Source organism: Trichechus manatus, unplaced genomic scaffold, assembly GCF_000243295.1.
Source record: "Trichechus manatus latirostris isolate Lorelei unplaced genomic scaffold, TriManLat1.0 scaffold00002, whole genome shotgun sequence".
Lineage (NCBI taxonomy): Eukaryota > Metazoa > Chordata > Mammalia > Sirenia > Trichechidae > Trichechus > Trichechus manatus.
The window spans coordinates 36,047,446-36,066,118 of NW_004443938.1; the positions used below are offsets into that span (position 1 = coordinate 36,047,446).

Here is an 18,673-nt window from a genome sequence, read left to right on the forward strand (position 1 = left end):
CAGAAATTAGGACCTTAAAACATCAGCAATATTAAAAAAACCATAGTTTCCTGTAGTTTACTCAGTCTTATGTAGTTAATTTCTGTTCCACGTGATTCTGGATCAGCCGCGGTCTGCAAACTCATCAGCTTCTGCATAGGAGCTCTGGAAATTTTATTCAGTCTAGTCACAGTCTTTTTAGCAAGTCCAATATAGTCCATCTTTTTGTTGAGATATTTGGGTCAAACTTTTTCAGCATATCAGCAAAGTAAAAACTTATCTGCAGTTGACAAAACAATATGGCCATGATTAATTGATAAACATAATATTCCTAATAGTGAAAGACCTGATAGAAATTAATTATAAGCATAATGTAAAGGCCAAATAAAATCAGTTAAAAAAACTTTAGATAAAAATATTTCTAAATATAGCCATTAACCATATTCAAAGAGCTTCAGATATAATGCAGAATAATTTTGAGACAAAATACCATATAGTCAGGATATATTAAGAATATACCAAGATTATCAAATCTCTAAATACCTGAATTGTAATAAAAAAATTCATAGAAAAATGATGTAAATTCCCCAATCAAACCATTGGCTTTGATAATGCTAGATTCAAAAAGATAAAGTTGCGACCAAGTTAGCAATAAAGAGATAATAATATAGGTCACTGTGAAACAATCCTTAAGTTATTTAACCAAAGATCTTAAAGTAAAAATCTTAGCTTTCTTTTGTAAAAACCGTGCGGCTTAGTATTCAGACTCAGGAATCTTATTCTAATGAGAGGCCAAACCTTTGTATTCCAGGCAGATTACACAAAGAATAAATTAACCCCTTAACTCAGAAATTAAAGAGCACTTTGTTATTTTAACTGTGAGAAACCCAAGTCTTTGTTTTATATGCTACTTAACATTAAAACTCCTCAAAATCTCATAAATTAAACGATTAAACTTTAGTCAGACAGATGAAACTTGACCATATCAAATAAATTTTTTTCAATAAACCTCTTAAAGGTTGCCTTTGTTGTACATCTCTTATAGTGCATCCCTTTAAATGGCAAAAATGAACACTTATTCACAGACTTAAATATATCTATCTATATATCCTCCTGTGGCATAAAAAGACAAAGTATATGAACTTAAATTATGACAAATATCTATTAACTTAATAACATCAATAAGCTACCTAAAATACCTTTGGAATTATTTTAAGCCTGTATACCACAAAACATAACTGTTGTTGAAAGAAAAGTAAACATTCTAAGATTTCTTTCAACTTTTACTACTTCTCATATTTTCCCCAATCTAATTTCAGCCCTTAAAGATTTTATCAACTGGCTTTGGAAATCCCAGTCTCTGCTCTGTTTCTGATAACTATAGCAAAGCAGCAATTTTTCTTATCTTTAGTCTTAAAAGAGTCTCCACCTAGCTGGAAAGGGGTCTTTCAAAAGCGTCCCTGGAGCTACAGGACCTTGGAGACTGGGAGCTGGGGAGGCCTGATAGTGCCCTGCCCTCACTCTCTTGACTCATGGAAGACATTTACATATGTTTAAATTGATGGAGGCATTTTCAAAGACAAAAGATAGCTAATTTCTTTCTTTTTTACTGTTCTGGAACTGCTACTTTTACTTTAAGACAAAACTATCCTTTTTCCTTAAATAAAACACATTTCAAATAATATCTAGCTTAAGATACTAAACAGGTTTCACTTTTAAGATTGACATAGTATAAAACATAAAGATCTTAGTGCACTTTTCAAATAGACCAATTTATATCAAAGTTTCTCCAAGTAGCTATTAAAAATCTAAATCACAAGACAGACACAAGACGCTGTTTCTTTCTGGATGAAGAAGGAACTGAGGTTCTATGACTAGCCTTACAAAAAACAGCAATTCTTAGCCATAGCCACTGATCTAATACAAGACAAACTTAGACACAATGCTCTAGACCAGAAGCAAGCTCTTAAAACAAAAGGAGACAGAAAGACCACATAAACTCACCAGATAATACCACACAAAACGAGGATATGAGGATCCTAGTTTCTAAAAATGTATATAGCAATTTTGGGTAAGATCGACCCAATTCAATGGAAAAAACAGGTACGGAACTACCACTTCTCCCTTAAATATCAAAACACAGGTCAGGAGCTGCCACCTCCCCCTGAGAATTTGGCAAAACAGATAAGAGCTGCCACCTCTCTCTGCGAATTTGGCAAAGCGGAGCACTATTTTCCAGGTTTTCTCTGAGCCACAAAAAAGAAACCTAACGAGGAACGCCGTGGGGTTTGGACAGTGTTTTGCTTAGACCAGTATGTACCTTCGTTGCACGAGATTTTTCTTGTGGGTGGCAGGCAGCCTAGTGCTCTAGCCTGTCTCGTGACCACCTTATCCTGTCACGGGAGACTTCAACGCTTGTAATGAGCGCCGGCGACCGCCCTATGGCTTTTACTGGTCGACCCGTGCCCGAATTTTTTTGTGGCTTATAGTGGCTCAGAGCTCTTTGAAAACAGAATTACCTCTTGAAACGCCTGAATCCAGGCCTAAACTGCAGTTCACTTAAAGAGTTACTAAACGTCGCTCATACCCAAACCATCAAGCAAAAATCTAAGAAAGATTCTCCTTAATCAATTAACTGGTTTTATAAACAAATATGCCAAACAAAACTTAAGAAAACATGAGAAAGAGAACAACAAAAAATAAGCAAATGCTCGTTTTCTGAGAGCACTCACCCCGTCAATGTCGAAGGGACATGGAGTGGGAACACGTGGGTCCAGAAGATAGGACCTTCTCTCTCTTTGACGGCTTCTGTTCTGCAGTCCAGGTCTCTTTGCAGTTGACTGGATTTGTAGCTTCAGATCCTGCTTACAGCGCCATTAACTGTTGTAGGGGAAAAACATCACAAAGTTTAGTAAAGTAAAAAGAAAGTTTTATTTGGCATATATTTAACAGGACAAAAGTGGGAAGCAGACAAGCATGCTGCCACAGCCATGTCTGCCCGAGTCCAAAGAATATCACAGAATAGGCAAGAATGGAAAAATGAACAAGCATACTGTCACAGCCATGTCTGCCCAAGTCCCTTATGACATTTTTTTAAAAAACTTGTAGTCACATTTTGCTCCTAGAAAATTCCAGATTTCTTAATCTATTCTAATGATAATCAAGTGAAAAATATTACACAACAATAAAATAATTTTATGGACTCTTAGTTTTGACTTTAAAATGTGAATCCAAGGGAATACAAGGACCTTCCTCCAGAGCCCACAGAGAAAGCCTTCCCCTGGAGCTGATGCCCTGAATTTGGACTTGTAGCCTACTAGACTGTGAGAGAATAAATTTCTCTTTGTTAAAGTCAAAAAAAAAAAATTGAATCCACAAATGAAAAACAAGTATTACGTTTTTAGTGAAGAGATTTAAATCATGTTTTTATTATTTCTTAAAGCCTACTTTCATAAGCCTTAATAATCTATGTAAGCAATCATCATTACTTGCGTATAATATGATTATATACTCAGACCATCTAAAAAAATAAAATAAAAATGCTTAGAGGTCAGTGAAGTGAATGAATACAAAATAAACATACAAAGATCAATAGCCCATAGTGCAACATAGAATACTGTCATGCCACCCCTACAGTGGGGCCCTGGTGGCACAGTGGTTAAGTGTTTGGCTGCTAACCAAAAGGTCAGCATTTCAAATCCATCAGCTGCTCCTTGGAAACCCTATGGGGCAGTTCTACTCTGTCCTATAGGGTTGCTATGAGTCAGAATTGACTTGATGGCAGTGGGTTTGGTTTTGATTGGTATCCCTGCAATATATGAGTGAGAACAATTTACAGAAAACTATAAAATTTTCACAGAGAAATAATTAAAGGTAAGCTGAAAAAAGTGAGCAGAATTTCATATTCCTGGATAGGACAATGCATTACTGTATTGCCTCCTAAGTTAATTCTTACTTGCTAATAAAAGCCAAATCATAATAACGGCAATCAGATTTTATCTGAGATGGAAGACACTTCCTAAAACGATTCTGGAAGGATTAATAAGTGAGAATATTCCAGTAATACTTGAATCAAAAAGAAAGAAAACAGTAATGAGTTTGAAAGCATTAAAACATTACAGTATAAACGGTATAGAAAAATCCTACTATGTAAGAAATTGGTGTATTATAAAGGAAATATCATAAACAAATGCAAGAGATGGATTATTTATTCACCAAATGCTTTTAGAAAATGATGTATTTGAAAAATCATTAAGAGAAACGTTCATCTTAAACCCATAATAATGGATTTTATTAAAGAGGTTAGTGTCAACAACGAAACTTTAAAATACTAAATGAAAACAGAGGTGGCTCTTTAACTGATATGAGGGTAGAATAAAAGATTTTCTAAGATAAAGGCAATTGAAGTGATCACAGAGGAAAAGATGGTGTAATAAGATTAAAACCTCTGTAGATTGAAAAACAAACAAAAACAAAGCCAGAAACACAATTTTCAAGTAAATAATTAATTGGGTAGAAATAATTTTGACAAGATGTAACTATTTTTAATATATGACAAAGGGCTCTAAAAATAACTAATAGTCTAATAAATAAAGAATATGAACAACAATTCTTAATAAATTGTAATTATCAACAAATACATAAAAACATGGTTAAACTCACTAATAGAGAGGCACGTAATAAAGCCACAATAAAATACCATTAATAAGGTGTAAAATTGACAAAATATATTTTTTAAATGTTAATTTTCAATGCTTACTAAAATGAGCACTCATACATTATCTGTAAGAGTGTAAATAGATATTAATATTAAGAAAGCAGATTGACAATTATCTCACAAATGTTCATAGTCCTTAAATCACTCAACATACTTCCAAGAATATCACCAGAGATACTTTCACAGATTTATATGCAAAGATGTTCATTGGATGTTCATTGTTGTGTTACTTACAACAGTGAAACATTAGCAATAATAAAAATATCCAATGGTAGGCAATTAAATAAAGTATGGTTTCTAATACATCAATTTTATAAAATATTATGAAGCCATTATAATCATGCTTCCAGAGTATATTTAATGACTTAGGAATTTTTTATTATACAATGTTAAATGAAAGTTCAGTGTTCTAACTTATATTCATATAATTTTTTAAATAAATAAACACAAAGTAAATGGAAGTAAACCAAAATATTGTAGACTTAAGTCTAATTTTTATTTTCTTTAGATTTTCTAAATATCTTGAATCCCTCTTTAAAATTTCTTTAAAATTCTCTAAAGACAGGACAACTTTATACACTGAAAATCTTGGGTTAACAGGGTGATATAGTTAGATTAAATATATATATATACATATATGTATAGCAATAAACAGTTACAATCAATCAGATTTAAATACCATTCACACATGCATTTACATTAGTTTTCTGTTATAAAGTAATTGGGTAGTTAAGAGTGCCTAATGGATGGCCATTACTTTTCATAAAGCTTAATAGTAATGTAATGTTCCATTCTTTACCATCTTCCTCCCCACTGTTCATTTATTTTTCTTTATTTTTTGATACTGCATAATCTTTGCAAACAAAGAGGGTATCAATATAAATACTACCGTCATAGTACATAGAATTAAAGGCCACCACTTGGCTGTGCATCAGGCCCTCCTGGGTGGCTGCTCTGCAGAGATCCAAACATCTGGCCCTGGAAAGTGATAATGCCCTGCTCAGCTACTCTGTCCAGGTCAGCAAATGTCAAGGCTCACAACGCTCAAAACCCCTTGTAAACCATTTGCAAGAGGAAGAATTCTCTGTGGAAGGAAATCACTAAGGCACATTATGATTCCTTCCTGTATTAGGGCCGAAGACTGTCAATATCATACACCCATTAGTCAGTTGAAAGTGTATCTATGACGTAATAAGATGAAAACTTCGGTACATTGAAAAGCAAACAAACAAGCACAAAGACATAAAATTTTAAAGTAAATAATTAATTGAGTAGAAATAATTTTGACAAGAGGTAACCATCCTTACAAATAAAGGACTCTAAATATCTAAGATGAAATCAAATAAACTATAAAGAGAGAGGTATCACATGGTTTTAAGGAAAAGCCTAGGCCTCTAAATCTTCCAGTGAGCTCCTAGAAACCCCATAGAAGGTAACAGCAAGAAAATTATGCAAAATTTCTAGGTGAGTGTTATGTATTATGTCATTTATCAGGAAGGATGAAGCTTACTGCACATAGTTGCTAGGTAAGCACTGAGTCTATACGTTATTCAAGTAGTGGTGTAATTCTACAGTAGAGCATGTCATTTGTTAATTAGGAACATTTAATAATGATTTCATAAAGAAAAGAATATAAAATATACCTCATCCTCACTTACTGGCTATCTTGTTATCTGACATTTCTCATTTGCAACAATAGTCAAAAATCTAATATCCAACTATTTTGCGCGTTAACAAATACATCTGGCAGTAACGAACATGAGGTGTGAGGCGAAAGTAATGCTGCCTGTGATGGTAAAGGTTTTGTGTCAACTCGGCTGGGCCATGATTCTCAGTGGTTTGCCAGTTATGTAATGATGTAATCTGGCAGTTATGTAATAATGTAATTTGGCAGTTATGTAATGATGTAGTTATCCTCCATTTTCTCATAACGCCCATTTTTGCATGACAGTCTTGTCTTTGGAACTTATCTCTGTTGATAAATGAGGAGTAGGTGTATAGATTTAAATTTGTTGAAGCAGATAGAAAGTGACCTGACTGAGTATAGATTACTGCTCTGCCCTTAATGAGAATAAATAATTTTAAACTACAGACTTTCAAATTAGCAGTTTAGAGGTAAGTGTACAGCAAAAACTCATAGTTCAAGCAATTGTAGCAAAATTAATCTTTTATTTGAATTATTAACAGTTACCTCAATTTGTTTACCTCACCTTCTATTTCATCCCTGATCACTGACCTTTGCTGGTTTAGGGACTGAGAAATAACTAGTATTAATCCTTCTAATGTTGTGTTTTTCTTAGTTTTCACAATTCCTGGTTAGGAAAAACTGCACTTCTTGACTGCATAAATGTGTGCGTGTGTGTATTTGCTTGAAATTTAAACATGTTGTATATCATTTGTAATGATACTCAACGATAGCTAGAATTTTAAACAACTAAACAACATTGCAACACCAATTATTTCTTCACCCTGTTACTCTTGAAGTCTAAATGAAAAAATAAACTGCACTTTACCAAGGTTCTGATTTAAGAGTGACATCACTCTATGTTAAAAAAATTATTTTATTATCACCCGTTTTTCAAGGAGGGAAAATAATATGTTTATCTTTATTGTAAAATAATTCTTAATTTATCTTAAAAGATTTAAAAATCTGACAAGAAACAGATTGCTACATTAATAATTTAATAAATAATTTCACATTTAACATAAAATTTAACTCTAAACCTCATACTATTTTACCAAGACCATTTTGTTTCTCTCTCCTCAACGGACCAAACTTCAAAAGGTTATTTAGTGACCAAATATTTTATTTTCAGAACTTTATGCCACTCTTTCTTATCTAATAGGAGAGTCTGTAAGCATTGGTTTTACAAGAGGAAATAAATTTTTAAACTAAACAACGGGAAGTTGAGGAATCTTATCTCAAGTAATGTTTATATCCTTTGAAGTAGAACAGGTTTATTTATTAAGTTTTTTTTTTGAAACAGAGCATTTTATATTTAACATTTAATAAAAATAAGTAACAAATAAATAGAAATTACTGTTATTCTTCTGGGTCTTGAGGCTTAACTATCCCCAAATAGGTTGCTATGTTGCATTGACATCTAGTGGATTATAGCAGTTATTACAAGGTTGAAGATCGCTCTTAATTTTTAGGTAAAACATTGTTAAAGCTGAAAGACGACTTAAAGATCATCATTAATCCAACCCAGCTACGGAAACAGATGCAAACAGGAAATAAATTTGTTTAAAATATTTCACCAAAAAAAAAGGTCCTCCAAGGTCAAGAAGGGAGAGTGTTGATATGTCATGGGGTTGTTAACCAATGTCATAAAACAATAGGTGTACTGACTGTTTAATGAGAAACGATCTGTTCTGTAGACCTTCATCTAAAGTATAATAAAAAAAAATTTTTTTTAAAATGTCAAGAACTATGAAAATACATGAAGTAAATACAGTTCTGGTTATAGTAAATAGAAATTTAACTTAAGGAGCAGAAAACAAATACTAATATAGAGTATTATAGAATATACATAGTTATATATAGTATTTTCCCCCTTTTCTTACATAAAAAATAGCATGCTATACAAACTCTTTTCATCTTGCTTTTTTTTCATTTAAGAACATTTATGGGCTACGCACATTTATATTTGCAAAAAGAAACACTGAAAAGTTAAATCAAATGTATAGAGGAGAAAATGAATAAGAATAAGGGATAGTAATGGAAGAAAGACTTCTCTGAATACTTTGTTATATAGTTTTGGCTTTGGAATCAGATATATGTTTATATTTGTTGTATTGTATGTAGGGTCACTATGAGTCGAAACTGACTCAGCAGCACCTAACAACAACAGCAACGTGTCTATCCTTAGGCAAGGACTACACTGTCTTGACTGCTGTAGCTTTGTAGTAAGTTTTGAAATAAGGGAGTGTGAGTTTTCCAACTTCGTTGTTTTTCAATATCGTTTTGGCTTTTCTGGCTCCCTTGCATTTGTATATGTATTTTAAACCCGTGTATTTTATCCTTGTGGAATTCTTGTTATTTTTGTTGGATTTCTAGTTATACCTTCCAAGTTTCTTAAAATTTTTCTTCTCTCATTGTTTCTATTTCTTCATATATTTTCTTTTCTTATAAGATTGATTTTGGTCTTCCACACAACTAATCTGGGTCTCAACAGTAGCCATATTATCTTTTAATTTTTTAGTTAAAAAAGTTGTCATTCCAGAAAGTTTTGTGTGGTAAATGTGTGTGTGTGGTGTTTGAATCTTATATCCTCTTGTTATTTTATTAAATAATAGCTTTATTGAGATATTATTCACATATCATAAAATACACCCTTTTAAAATGTACTTCAGTGATTTTTAAAATATAATCTTATTTTTTGTTGTTGTTGAGAATATATACAGCAAAACATACACCAATCCAACAGTTTCTACATGTATCATTTAGTGACACTGATTACATTCTTTGAGTTGTGTAACCATTCTCACCCTCCTTTTCTGAGTTGTTCCTTCCCCATTAATGTAAATTCACTGCCCTCTAAGTTTCCTGTCTAATCCTTCAAGTGGCTGTTATGATTTGATCCCACAGTTCTTAAAGGAGCATAATGCTCAAGACAGATGTTTTTTACTAGTTAAGCTAAACTAGCAGCCCTGGTGGCTTAGTGGTTAAAAGCTGGGCTACTAACCAAAAGTTAGCAGTTTGAATTCACCAGCTGCTCCTTGGAAACCCTACGGAGCGGTTCTACTCTGTCCTACAGGGTCACTATGAGTCGGAATCCACTTGACGGCAAGAGGGAAAACAAACTATTGTTTGGTTTCAAGAAGACTTCAGGGAGTATTTTTGGTTTAAAGTTTAAACACTATCTCAGGGCAATAGTTTCAGGGTTTCATCCAACCTTCATGGCTCCTGGAATTCTGCAGTCCATGAGAATTTGAAATTCTGTTCACTTCAGTAATTTTTAGTAGATTCACAAGATTTACAACCATCACCAATATCTAATTTCAGAAAGTTTACTTCATCCCAAAAAGAAACCTAGACCTATTAGTTCTTGACAGTTTATTTTTTATTTTTCTTGACAATTTTTTAACAAGTCTCATTCTCAACAACTTCCTCTTTTTTTGCCTCAGTAAAAGTAGCACTTTGCCTACAGCTATCTACTTATTGAAAACTAAAGTATGTGCTGGCTACTTGTTATGATACACCTTGTCTCTAGAGAAATTTTAAAACTTTTTCAGGGAAGTGGTAATTATTTACACAGAATTGAAAAGGCTCTGCTTCTCATCATTTAAAACACAAGGCTCTTCTTCCTTTTAAGATTATCCAGGCTATATTGAAAACTCATACAGTAGCTCTATATTTTAGCATTTAAATTTTATAAAGTGTTTAAAAACACACACACACTCAATTTGACTTCCTGGCTCAGTATTCTTTTTGTCTATTTCTTCCTATTGCATAAGAATTGCATTAATAAACCAGTTCCAAAAATGTAGTGAGAAAAACTTGAAATTAATAAAAATAATCTCAGCAAAATATACCCATACTCAATTCTATCAAATAATGAATAAGCCTCTTGGCCAATTTGAAAACAACTGTTTTGAACACAGCAATAGAAGCTTATGGGGCCCTGGTGGCACAGTGGTTAAGAGCTTGGCTACTAACCAACAGGTTGACAGTTCGAATCCACCATCCACTCCTTGGAAACTCTATGGAGCAGCTCTACTCTGTCCTATAGTGTCGCTATGAGTTGAAACTGACACGACAGCAACAGATTTGTTTTGTTTTGTTTTGTTTTTAATAGAAGCTTACTGGGTTACATCAGTGGAAGAATGAGGCCATAACTGGAAAATATCCCACTCTTCAATTATTTTTATGAGAAAAGCTTTGAATCTCTTCATCACGTCACAGTAGACCTGGGTTACAAATCCACTAAACAGCTGTGTCATCTTGGACAACACACAACAGGAGAACTAAGTCTCTAAACCTCAGATTTCCCTGTACTGTATCCGAATTTCTTCCATGTCTCACCAGCTAGTATTTCAGGTGAGGTCACATTAGCAGTAATGATGCATACTACCTTGGTAATTGTCCCCTCAGCTTGTGCTGGCCCCTGTACCTATGGATGTGATCAGGTTTCGAAAAGGAATTTCTCTTTCATTATGTTAATGAGGCCACAACAGAGTAGGGCTGTCCTAAACTTAATCACTTTTGAGTTATAAAAAGAACAGAGTTATAGAAAGAACAGAGACACACACAGGAGGAAGACAAATACCAAGGAATGCCAAGGAACTTCAAGGAACTCCTGGGGCTACTGACAAAGAAGACCCAGCCTTAGAACCATGGACTTCTAGCCTCCAAAACTGTGAGACGATAAACACCTGTTTTTTTTTAAAGCTACCAATTTGTGCTATTTCTTTTTTATCAGAGTACTAGGTACCTAAGATACCTGGCTACCTGAAATTACCATTTAGGGGTTATAGGTGGTACTTGACTATCAAAATGTCTATTTTCATCTCAGTTTCTATCTTGTTCTAAGGGCAGGAATCCTGTGCAAATCATCTCTAGGAAAGTGGGTTTTCAGCTCCAGGGTGCATAAGAATTTCCTGTTGATGTTAGGTGCCATCGAGTCGGCTCTGACTCATAGCAACCTTATGTATAACAGAATGAAACACTACCCAGTCCTGTTATGTTTGCTTTCATGGTTGCAGCCACTGTGTCAATCCATCTCATCGAGGGACTTCCACTTTTTCACTGATCCTCTAACTTACCAAGTATGATGTCCTTCTTCAGGAACTGATCCCTCCTGATAACATCTCCATAGTATGTGAAACATAGTCTAACATCCATTTTGGTCTTTTCTTTCTTGTCTTTTTAATGACCTTTTGTCTTCTTCATGTATGACGGCCTTGATGTCATCACACAACTTGCCTGGTCTTCAGTCATTAGTGTTTAATGCATCAAATCTATTCTTGAGATGTCTTCAAATTCAGGTGAGATGTACTCAAGATTGTATTTTGGCCCTTGCGGACTTGTTTAAATTTTCTTCAGCCTCAACTGAAACTTGCATATGAGCAACTGATAATCTGTTCCACTGTTGTCCCCTGGCCTTGTTCTGACTGATGATATTGAGCTTTTCCATCTTCTCTTTCCACAGATGTATTCGATTTGATTCCTGTGTTTTCCATCTGGTGAGGTCCACATGTATAGTTGCCGCTTATGTTGTTGAAGAAAGGCATTTGCAAGGAATATGTCATCAGTCTTGCAAAATTCTATCGTGGGAACTCTGGCATTGTTTCTATCACCAAGGCCATATTTTCCAACTACCTATCCTTCTTTGTTTCCAACTTTCACATTCCAACCACCAGTAATTATCAATGCATCTTGATTACATGATTGATCAATTTCAGACTGCAGAAAGCAGAGAATACCAGAAAGATGTTTGCTTGTGTTTAATTGACTGTGCAAAGGCATTTGACTGTGTAGATCATAACAGATTATGGATAACATTGTGAAGAATGGGAATTCCGGAACACTTATTGTGCTTGTGAAGAACCTGTACATAGATCAACAGGCAGTCTTTCGAACAGAGCAAGGGGATATTGTGTGGTTTAAAGTCAGGAAAGATGTGCATCAGGATTGTATCCTTTCACCATACTTATTCAGTCTGTATGCTGAGCAAATAATCCAAGAAGCCGGACTATATGAAGAAGAATGGGGCGTCAGGATTGGAGGAAGACTCACTAACAACCTGCAATATGTAGATGACACAACCTTGCTTGCTGAAAGTGAAGAGGACTTCAAGCACTTATTGATGAAAATCAAAGACTACAGCCTTCACTTCAGTATGGATTACACCTCAACATAAAGAAAATAAAAATCCTCACAACTGGACCAATAAGCAACATCATGATAAATGCAGAAAAGATTGAAGTTGTTAAGGATTTCATTTTACTTGGATCCACAATTAACACCCAGGGAAGCAGCAGTCAAGCAAACGAAAGACATATTGCATTGGGCAAATCTGCTGCAAAAGACCTCTTTAAAGTGTTAAAAAAGCAAAGATGCCACCTTGAAGACTAAGTTGTGCCTGACCCAAGCCATGGTGTTTTCAATCGCCTCATATGCGCGTGAAAGCTGGAAGATGAATAAGAAAGACCAAAGAAGAATTGATGCCTTTGAATTGTGGTGTTGTAGAAGAATACTGAATATACCATGGACTGCCCAAAGAATGAACAAATCTATCTTGGAAGAAGGGCAACCAGAACGCTCCTTAGAAATAAGGATGGCGAGATTAAGTGTCACATACTTTGTATAGGCTATCAGGAAGGATCAGTCCCTGGAGAAGGATATCATGCTTGGCCAAGTAGAGGGTCAGCGAAAAAGAGGAAGCTACTCAACGAGATGGATTGACACAGTGGCTGCAACAATGGGCTTAAGCATGACAGTGATTGTGAGGATGGAGCAAGACCGGGCAGTGTTTCCTTCTGTTGTACATAGGGTCACTATGGGTCGGAGCTGACTCAACGGCACCTAAGAACAACAAGTTTGCTGTAACATATTACCACAAACTGGGCAACTTTAAGCAAGAGAAATTTATTCTCCCACAGTTCTGGAGGGTACAAATCTAAACTCAAGATGTGGGTGGGCCCATGCTCCCTCCGAAGGCTCTAGGGAAGAATACTTCCTTTCCTCTTCCAGCTTCTGGTAGTTGCTGGCACTCCTTGGTGTTCCTTGGTTTGTGGTAGCTAACTTCAGTCTCTGCCTCCATCTTCACATGTCTATCTTCTGTGTGTGTGTGTCTCTATGTGTCTCTGTGTCTCTTCTTATGAGGTCACCAGTGACTGGATATAGGGCTCACACTAATCCAGTAGAACCTCATTTTCATCTTAATTACATCTGCAAAGATCCTATGTACAAATAAGGTCAGCTTCACGTGTTCCAGGTAGGCAGGAAATTGTTGTTGTTGTTGATGTGTGTCATTGAGTCAATTTTGACTCGCAGCAAGCCTATGAGACAGAGTAGAATGGCCCCACAGGGCTTCCTGGGCTGTAATTTTTACAGGAGCAGACAGCCAGCTCTTTGGCTTTGTTTTTGTTTTTGTGTGTGAGGGGGCACTATTGAATCCACTACACTTGCATACCAGGCAAGGTCTCTCCTAATCTGGCCCCTATTACCTGTCCAGCTTCATCTCTTCCCATTAACTCCTCAGAGAAACACTCTAGAGCTATGCTAGCCAATATAGTAGCCACTAGCCTACTGACACACATGGGGTCACCATTTGTCAGAATCGACTAAATGGCAACTGATATGGTTGTGGTAGTCACAAGTGTCTATTTAAATTTAAATTCATTGAAATGAAATAAAAATTTAAAATTCAGAGCTTTGCACATGCTGTTCTCTCTATCCAGAATTCTCTCCTTTCTTTTGTCTATTTGGTAAATCCCCACATGTTCTTCAAGCTTCTGACTGAACTCCTCCTCATACGGGCTTTCCCCTAAACTTCCAATCTCCTGTCCCACTTAGGGACCACTTTGGTTTCATCTCTGATTTCTTTGTACTCTGAACTTTATTTTAATAAAACACTTTTCACATGTTTTGTACTTGTTTTCTTAGCTGTGTATATCTTTTATTAGGCTGTTAACAGAGATATTTAAATTCATCTTTATAGCTGAAGCAATCAATAAATATCTGTTAAATGAATGAACTGATGGATAAAGAATGGAGAATAATCAGATTACTGTATATGTCTGGATGAAAAATGGCAAAAATTATGGAAATGGTGAATGTGGCAGGTAGAATAATGGCCTCCCAAAGATGCGTACATCCTAATCCCCCAAAAAAATCCCAAACCAAACCCATTGCTGTCGAGTCGATTCCGACTCATAGTGATCCTATAGGACAGAGTAGAACCGCCCCATAGGGTTTCCAAGAAGCGGCTGGGGGATTCGAACTGCCGACCTTTTGGTTAGTAGCTGAGCTCTTAACAACTAAGCAACCAGGGCTCTGTCCTAATCCCCAGAACCTGTGAATATGTTACCTTACATAGCAAAAGGGACTTTGCAGATGTGATTAAGGACCTTGCGATGGGAAGATTATCCTGGGTTATCCAGGTGGGCCCAATGTAATCCACAATGTGATTCTTAAAAGTGAAAGAAAGAGGCAGAAAAGGAGATCAGAATAATGTGACTTGTGAAGAACTCAACCTGTAGTTGCTGGCTTTGAAAACAGAGGAAGGGGCCATAAGCCAAGAAATGCAGGCAGCCTCTAGGAGCTGTAAAGGCAAGGAAGCAGATTCTCCTCTAGAGCCTCCAGAAAAGAATGCAGCCCTGCCAACACCTTGATTTTAACCCAGTGAGACCCATTTTGGACTTCTGACCTCCAGAACTGTTAGATAATAACTCTGTGCTGTTTTAAGCCACTACATACGTGGTAATTTGTTAGAACACCCAAAAGAAACGAATACACTGGAGTTAGGAAAGGGAGGGTGTTAGTACAGAAAGAAAATATGTTTACCTGGGGAATGTCCAGTCTGGGGCCCAGGGGTCCATCAGAGTGAGAAGACTTCACAGCAGCACAGCAGAGGCATCATCACTGACCCCAAGCTAGAAAGGATGTGTCCTGTGCTCTGATTTTAAACTGAGGAGCACCATCAGGTGTAAAGAGGGGTTTCCCAGGACCCTGAAGCTGTTGATTTTAGTACAGGCAGAAGTTAGGTTCTCTGAAGAGGCCAGTAATGGATTGAACTGTGTCCCCCCAAAATATGTGTTGTAAATACTAACCTTGTAGTAGCTATGGAAAACCTGGTGGTGTAGTGGTTAAGAATTCGGCTGCTAACCAAAACATCAGCAGTTCGAATCCACCAGGTGCTCCTTGGAAACCCTCTGGAGCAGTTGTACTCTGTCCTGTGGGTTGCTATGAGTCGGAATCGACTCAACAGCAATGGGTATGGGTTTTTATAATCCCATTTGGGAATGGGTTTTCTTTTTTATGTTAATGAGACAGTATTAGTGTAGGGTGTGTCTTAAATCAATCTATCTGAGAGATAAAAGAAATTAAACAAACAAGCAAGAGAGCAGAGACAGTGAAAGATAGAGGCCATGCCACATGAAGCTCACCAAGGAGCCAAGGGATAGAAGCTGAAGAGATGAGGACCTTTTCCCAGAGCTGACAGAGAGAGAAGCCCTCCCCTAGAACCAGCACCCTGATTTCACACTTGTAGCCTCCTAATTATGAAGAAATAAATTTCTGTTCGTTAAAGCCACCCACTTGTGGTATTTCTTTTATAGCAGGACTAGATAACTAAGACAAAGCCCAACAGTGTTAACTCCTGGTCTAGACATTAACCTCTTTGAGAGCAGAGAGAATGATTACCTTCTTTTTTTTACTTTATTTTTTAAGTCCACAAGTGTCTAGCCATTGCATGAATTAAATATTTATATTGTGATATATAAAATGCACTGTATGGCTTTACGAGCACAGTAGAAATTTTATTTTATACAGTGTAAACGGTAGTAAGTTGTGTTATAACTGTATCTACACACGCAAAGGAGAACCTTCTATTTAGAGAAACTGTAAATATTTACTATCTATTTCCCAATCAGGGTTTCAATATGACTTGAATAGTTTTCAATGGTTTGATTTTAAAGAGAAAAAAGGAATTTATCTAACAAATATCTTTTGTTCCAGAAACCATTCAAAACTCTTGGATGCAGAGGTGGAAAACCTGGTCACAGTTAGTTGAGAGGACAGGGCTATAAAGCAGTAAACTCAATAATGGGTGAGCAGTGTCTAGACAAGAGTGTTGAGGGCACGATGGCCACCATTGCCACCTCAGAGGAAAAACTCACAAGAAAAACCACACAAGAGGAGGTGTTTATTAACCAAGTCTTGAAGGATGAGTAAAACCCTGAGTAGTGCAAATGGTTATTGCTCTTGGATGCTAACTGAAAGGATGGAGGTTCGAGTCCACCCAGAGGCACCTCAGAAGAAAGGCCTGGTGATATACTTCTGAAAAATCGGCCACTGAAAACCCTAGGCAGTACAATTTCACTCTGACATACATGGGGTCTCCAGGAGTCAGAATTGACTTGACAGCAATTTCTTTTTACTGTTTTTTTCAAGGATAAGTAGATGTCTGCCAGGTGAAGAAGGTGGGGTGGGGTGGGGTGTGTGGTGGGGATACATAGAAAGGTGGCTTTGCTGGCAGATATCAGCCTGAGCCATGATCCCGGGGCCAGGCTGCCTCAGGAAGCTGCAGTAATTCCACACTGCAGGGTCAAAGTGCAAGTGGAGGGAGGAGTGAGGAGACTGCAGCCAAAGATCAGGCTCCAGAAGTAAAGCAAGACGGCCCCTGTAGAATATCTGAACTCCCACAGAATTGTGCATTTAACTTCCAGGTATGTGTCATATTTCTTCTTCCCCCCTACTATATGACTTCAGCGCACTTACTTTGGACACATTATCAGGAAAGACCAATCACTAGAGAAGGACATCATGTTTAGTAAAGTGGAGGGTCAGTGAAAGCGAGAGAAACTCTCAATGAGATGGATTGACACAATAGCCACAACAATGGGTTCAAACATACCAATGATCATGAAGATGGCACAGGACCTGGAAATGTTTTGTTCTGCTGTACATAAGGTTGCCATGAGTTCGAGCCAACTTCAAGACAACTAACAACAACATTTTGTTAAGGCAGAGTATCTTTTTCATGTGTCATTGTACCTTGCCACATGACTATCACAAATCACCTAAACCCACTAACCCACTGCTTTTGACTCACAGAGACCCTATAGGACAGTGTAGAACTGCCCCATAGGGTTTCCAAGGCTGTAAATCTTTACAGAAGCAGACCGCCACATCTTTCTCCCATGGAGCGGCTGGTGGGTTTGAACTGCTGACCTTTGGGTTAGCAGTCGAGCACTTAACCACCATGCCACCAGGGCTCCTGCAAAGCACCTAGTAGATGCTCAATAAATATTTGTCAAATTCATTCACTGATTCATTCAGCAAATATATATTAAGTGTCTCTTCCATGCAGGATACTGTGTGAGGCAACAGGAAAACAACAGGAAGCCATATGTGCATTAACTCTGCTCATGGAACTTCCAGGCTACCCACAGCACAGATATGAATCAAAACACCACAGGTAAAAGTAAAATTACAACTGTGATTCACAATCCAAAGGCAAGATGTAGTGCTATGAGTACCTAATGAGGGCATTTATTCAGTCAGGGAAGCCCAGGAAGATGACCCTTAGAATATAATATTTTTAGCTGAGATCTGAAGCAAGAATAGAGATCAACTAAACAAGAAGGATAAGCAAGCATACCAGGCAGAAGGAACAGCGTGTGCAAAGGTCCTGGGCCAGATTGGAAAAGGAAAGAAGGGATGATTGGCTTTCTCTTCTAGAGGTGGTCAGCCTCTAGGGAAGAAGTTTAATGTTTTGCTCTGCTTCGTTCCTCATTCCTACCCCACCCCCACTCTTTCACAATATTGTTATCAATATTAGGCAAATATTGCTACATTAAAACAGTGCCCATAGTTTGGGTTTTTTGTTTGTTTAATTAATTTTTTTTTCAGTCACAGGTAATGAATTTTAAGTTGTAGGACTGTATTGAGAAACAATCAGTGGCCCAAAAATCAAAAGATCTAGGTTCCAATTACTGTGTGATTTTGGTTACTTGCTTTACTTCTCCAGGTCTCAGTTTCTTCATTTGTAAAATTAGAGAGTTGGACTATAGGACCGCTATAGAAATTTCTCCCAGCTCTAAGAGTTCTACATTTATGTGATTTTAGGTATTTAAGGCTTGAAGGGGTATTGGTATGGTGTAATAAAAATAGCACAGACTATGATATGTATTCATATCTCAGTTATGCTACTTATTAACAGTATAACCTTGGGCAAATCACTTAACTTCTCTGACCCAAAGTTTCAAAATGTAACAATATCTATCCTACAGAGTTATGAGGAAAAG

At 36.6% G+C, this 18,673-nt stretch overlaps 1 long non-coding RNA gene across 1 annotated transcript in view; it reads right to left on the reverse strand.

Moving 5' to 3' along the window:
* Positions 1 to 202: 202 nt before the first annotated feature.
* Positions 203 to 18,673, reverse strand: part of LOC111820230 (uncharacterized) — a 20,475-nt gene continuing 2,004 nt past the window's right edge. The window contains exons 2-3 of the long non-coding RNA XR_002823778.1: positions 2,712 to 2,859; positions 203 to 259 (exon numbers count right to left, since the gene is read on the reverse strand). This is a non-coding gene — a long non-coding RNA (uncharacterized LOC111820230). The remainder of the gene's footprint in view (positions 260 to 2,711; positions 2,860 to 18,673) is intronic.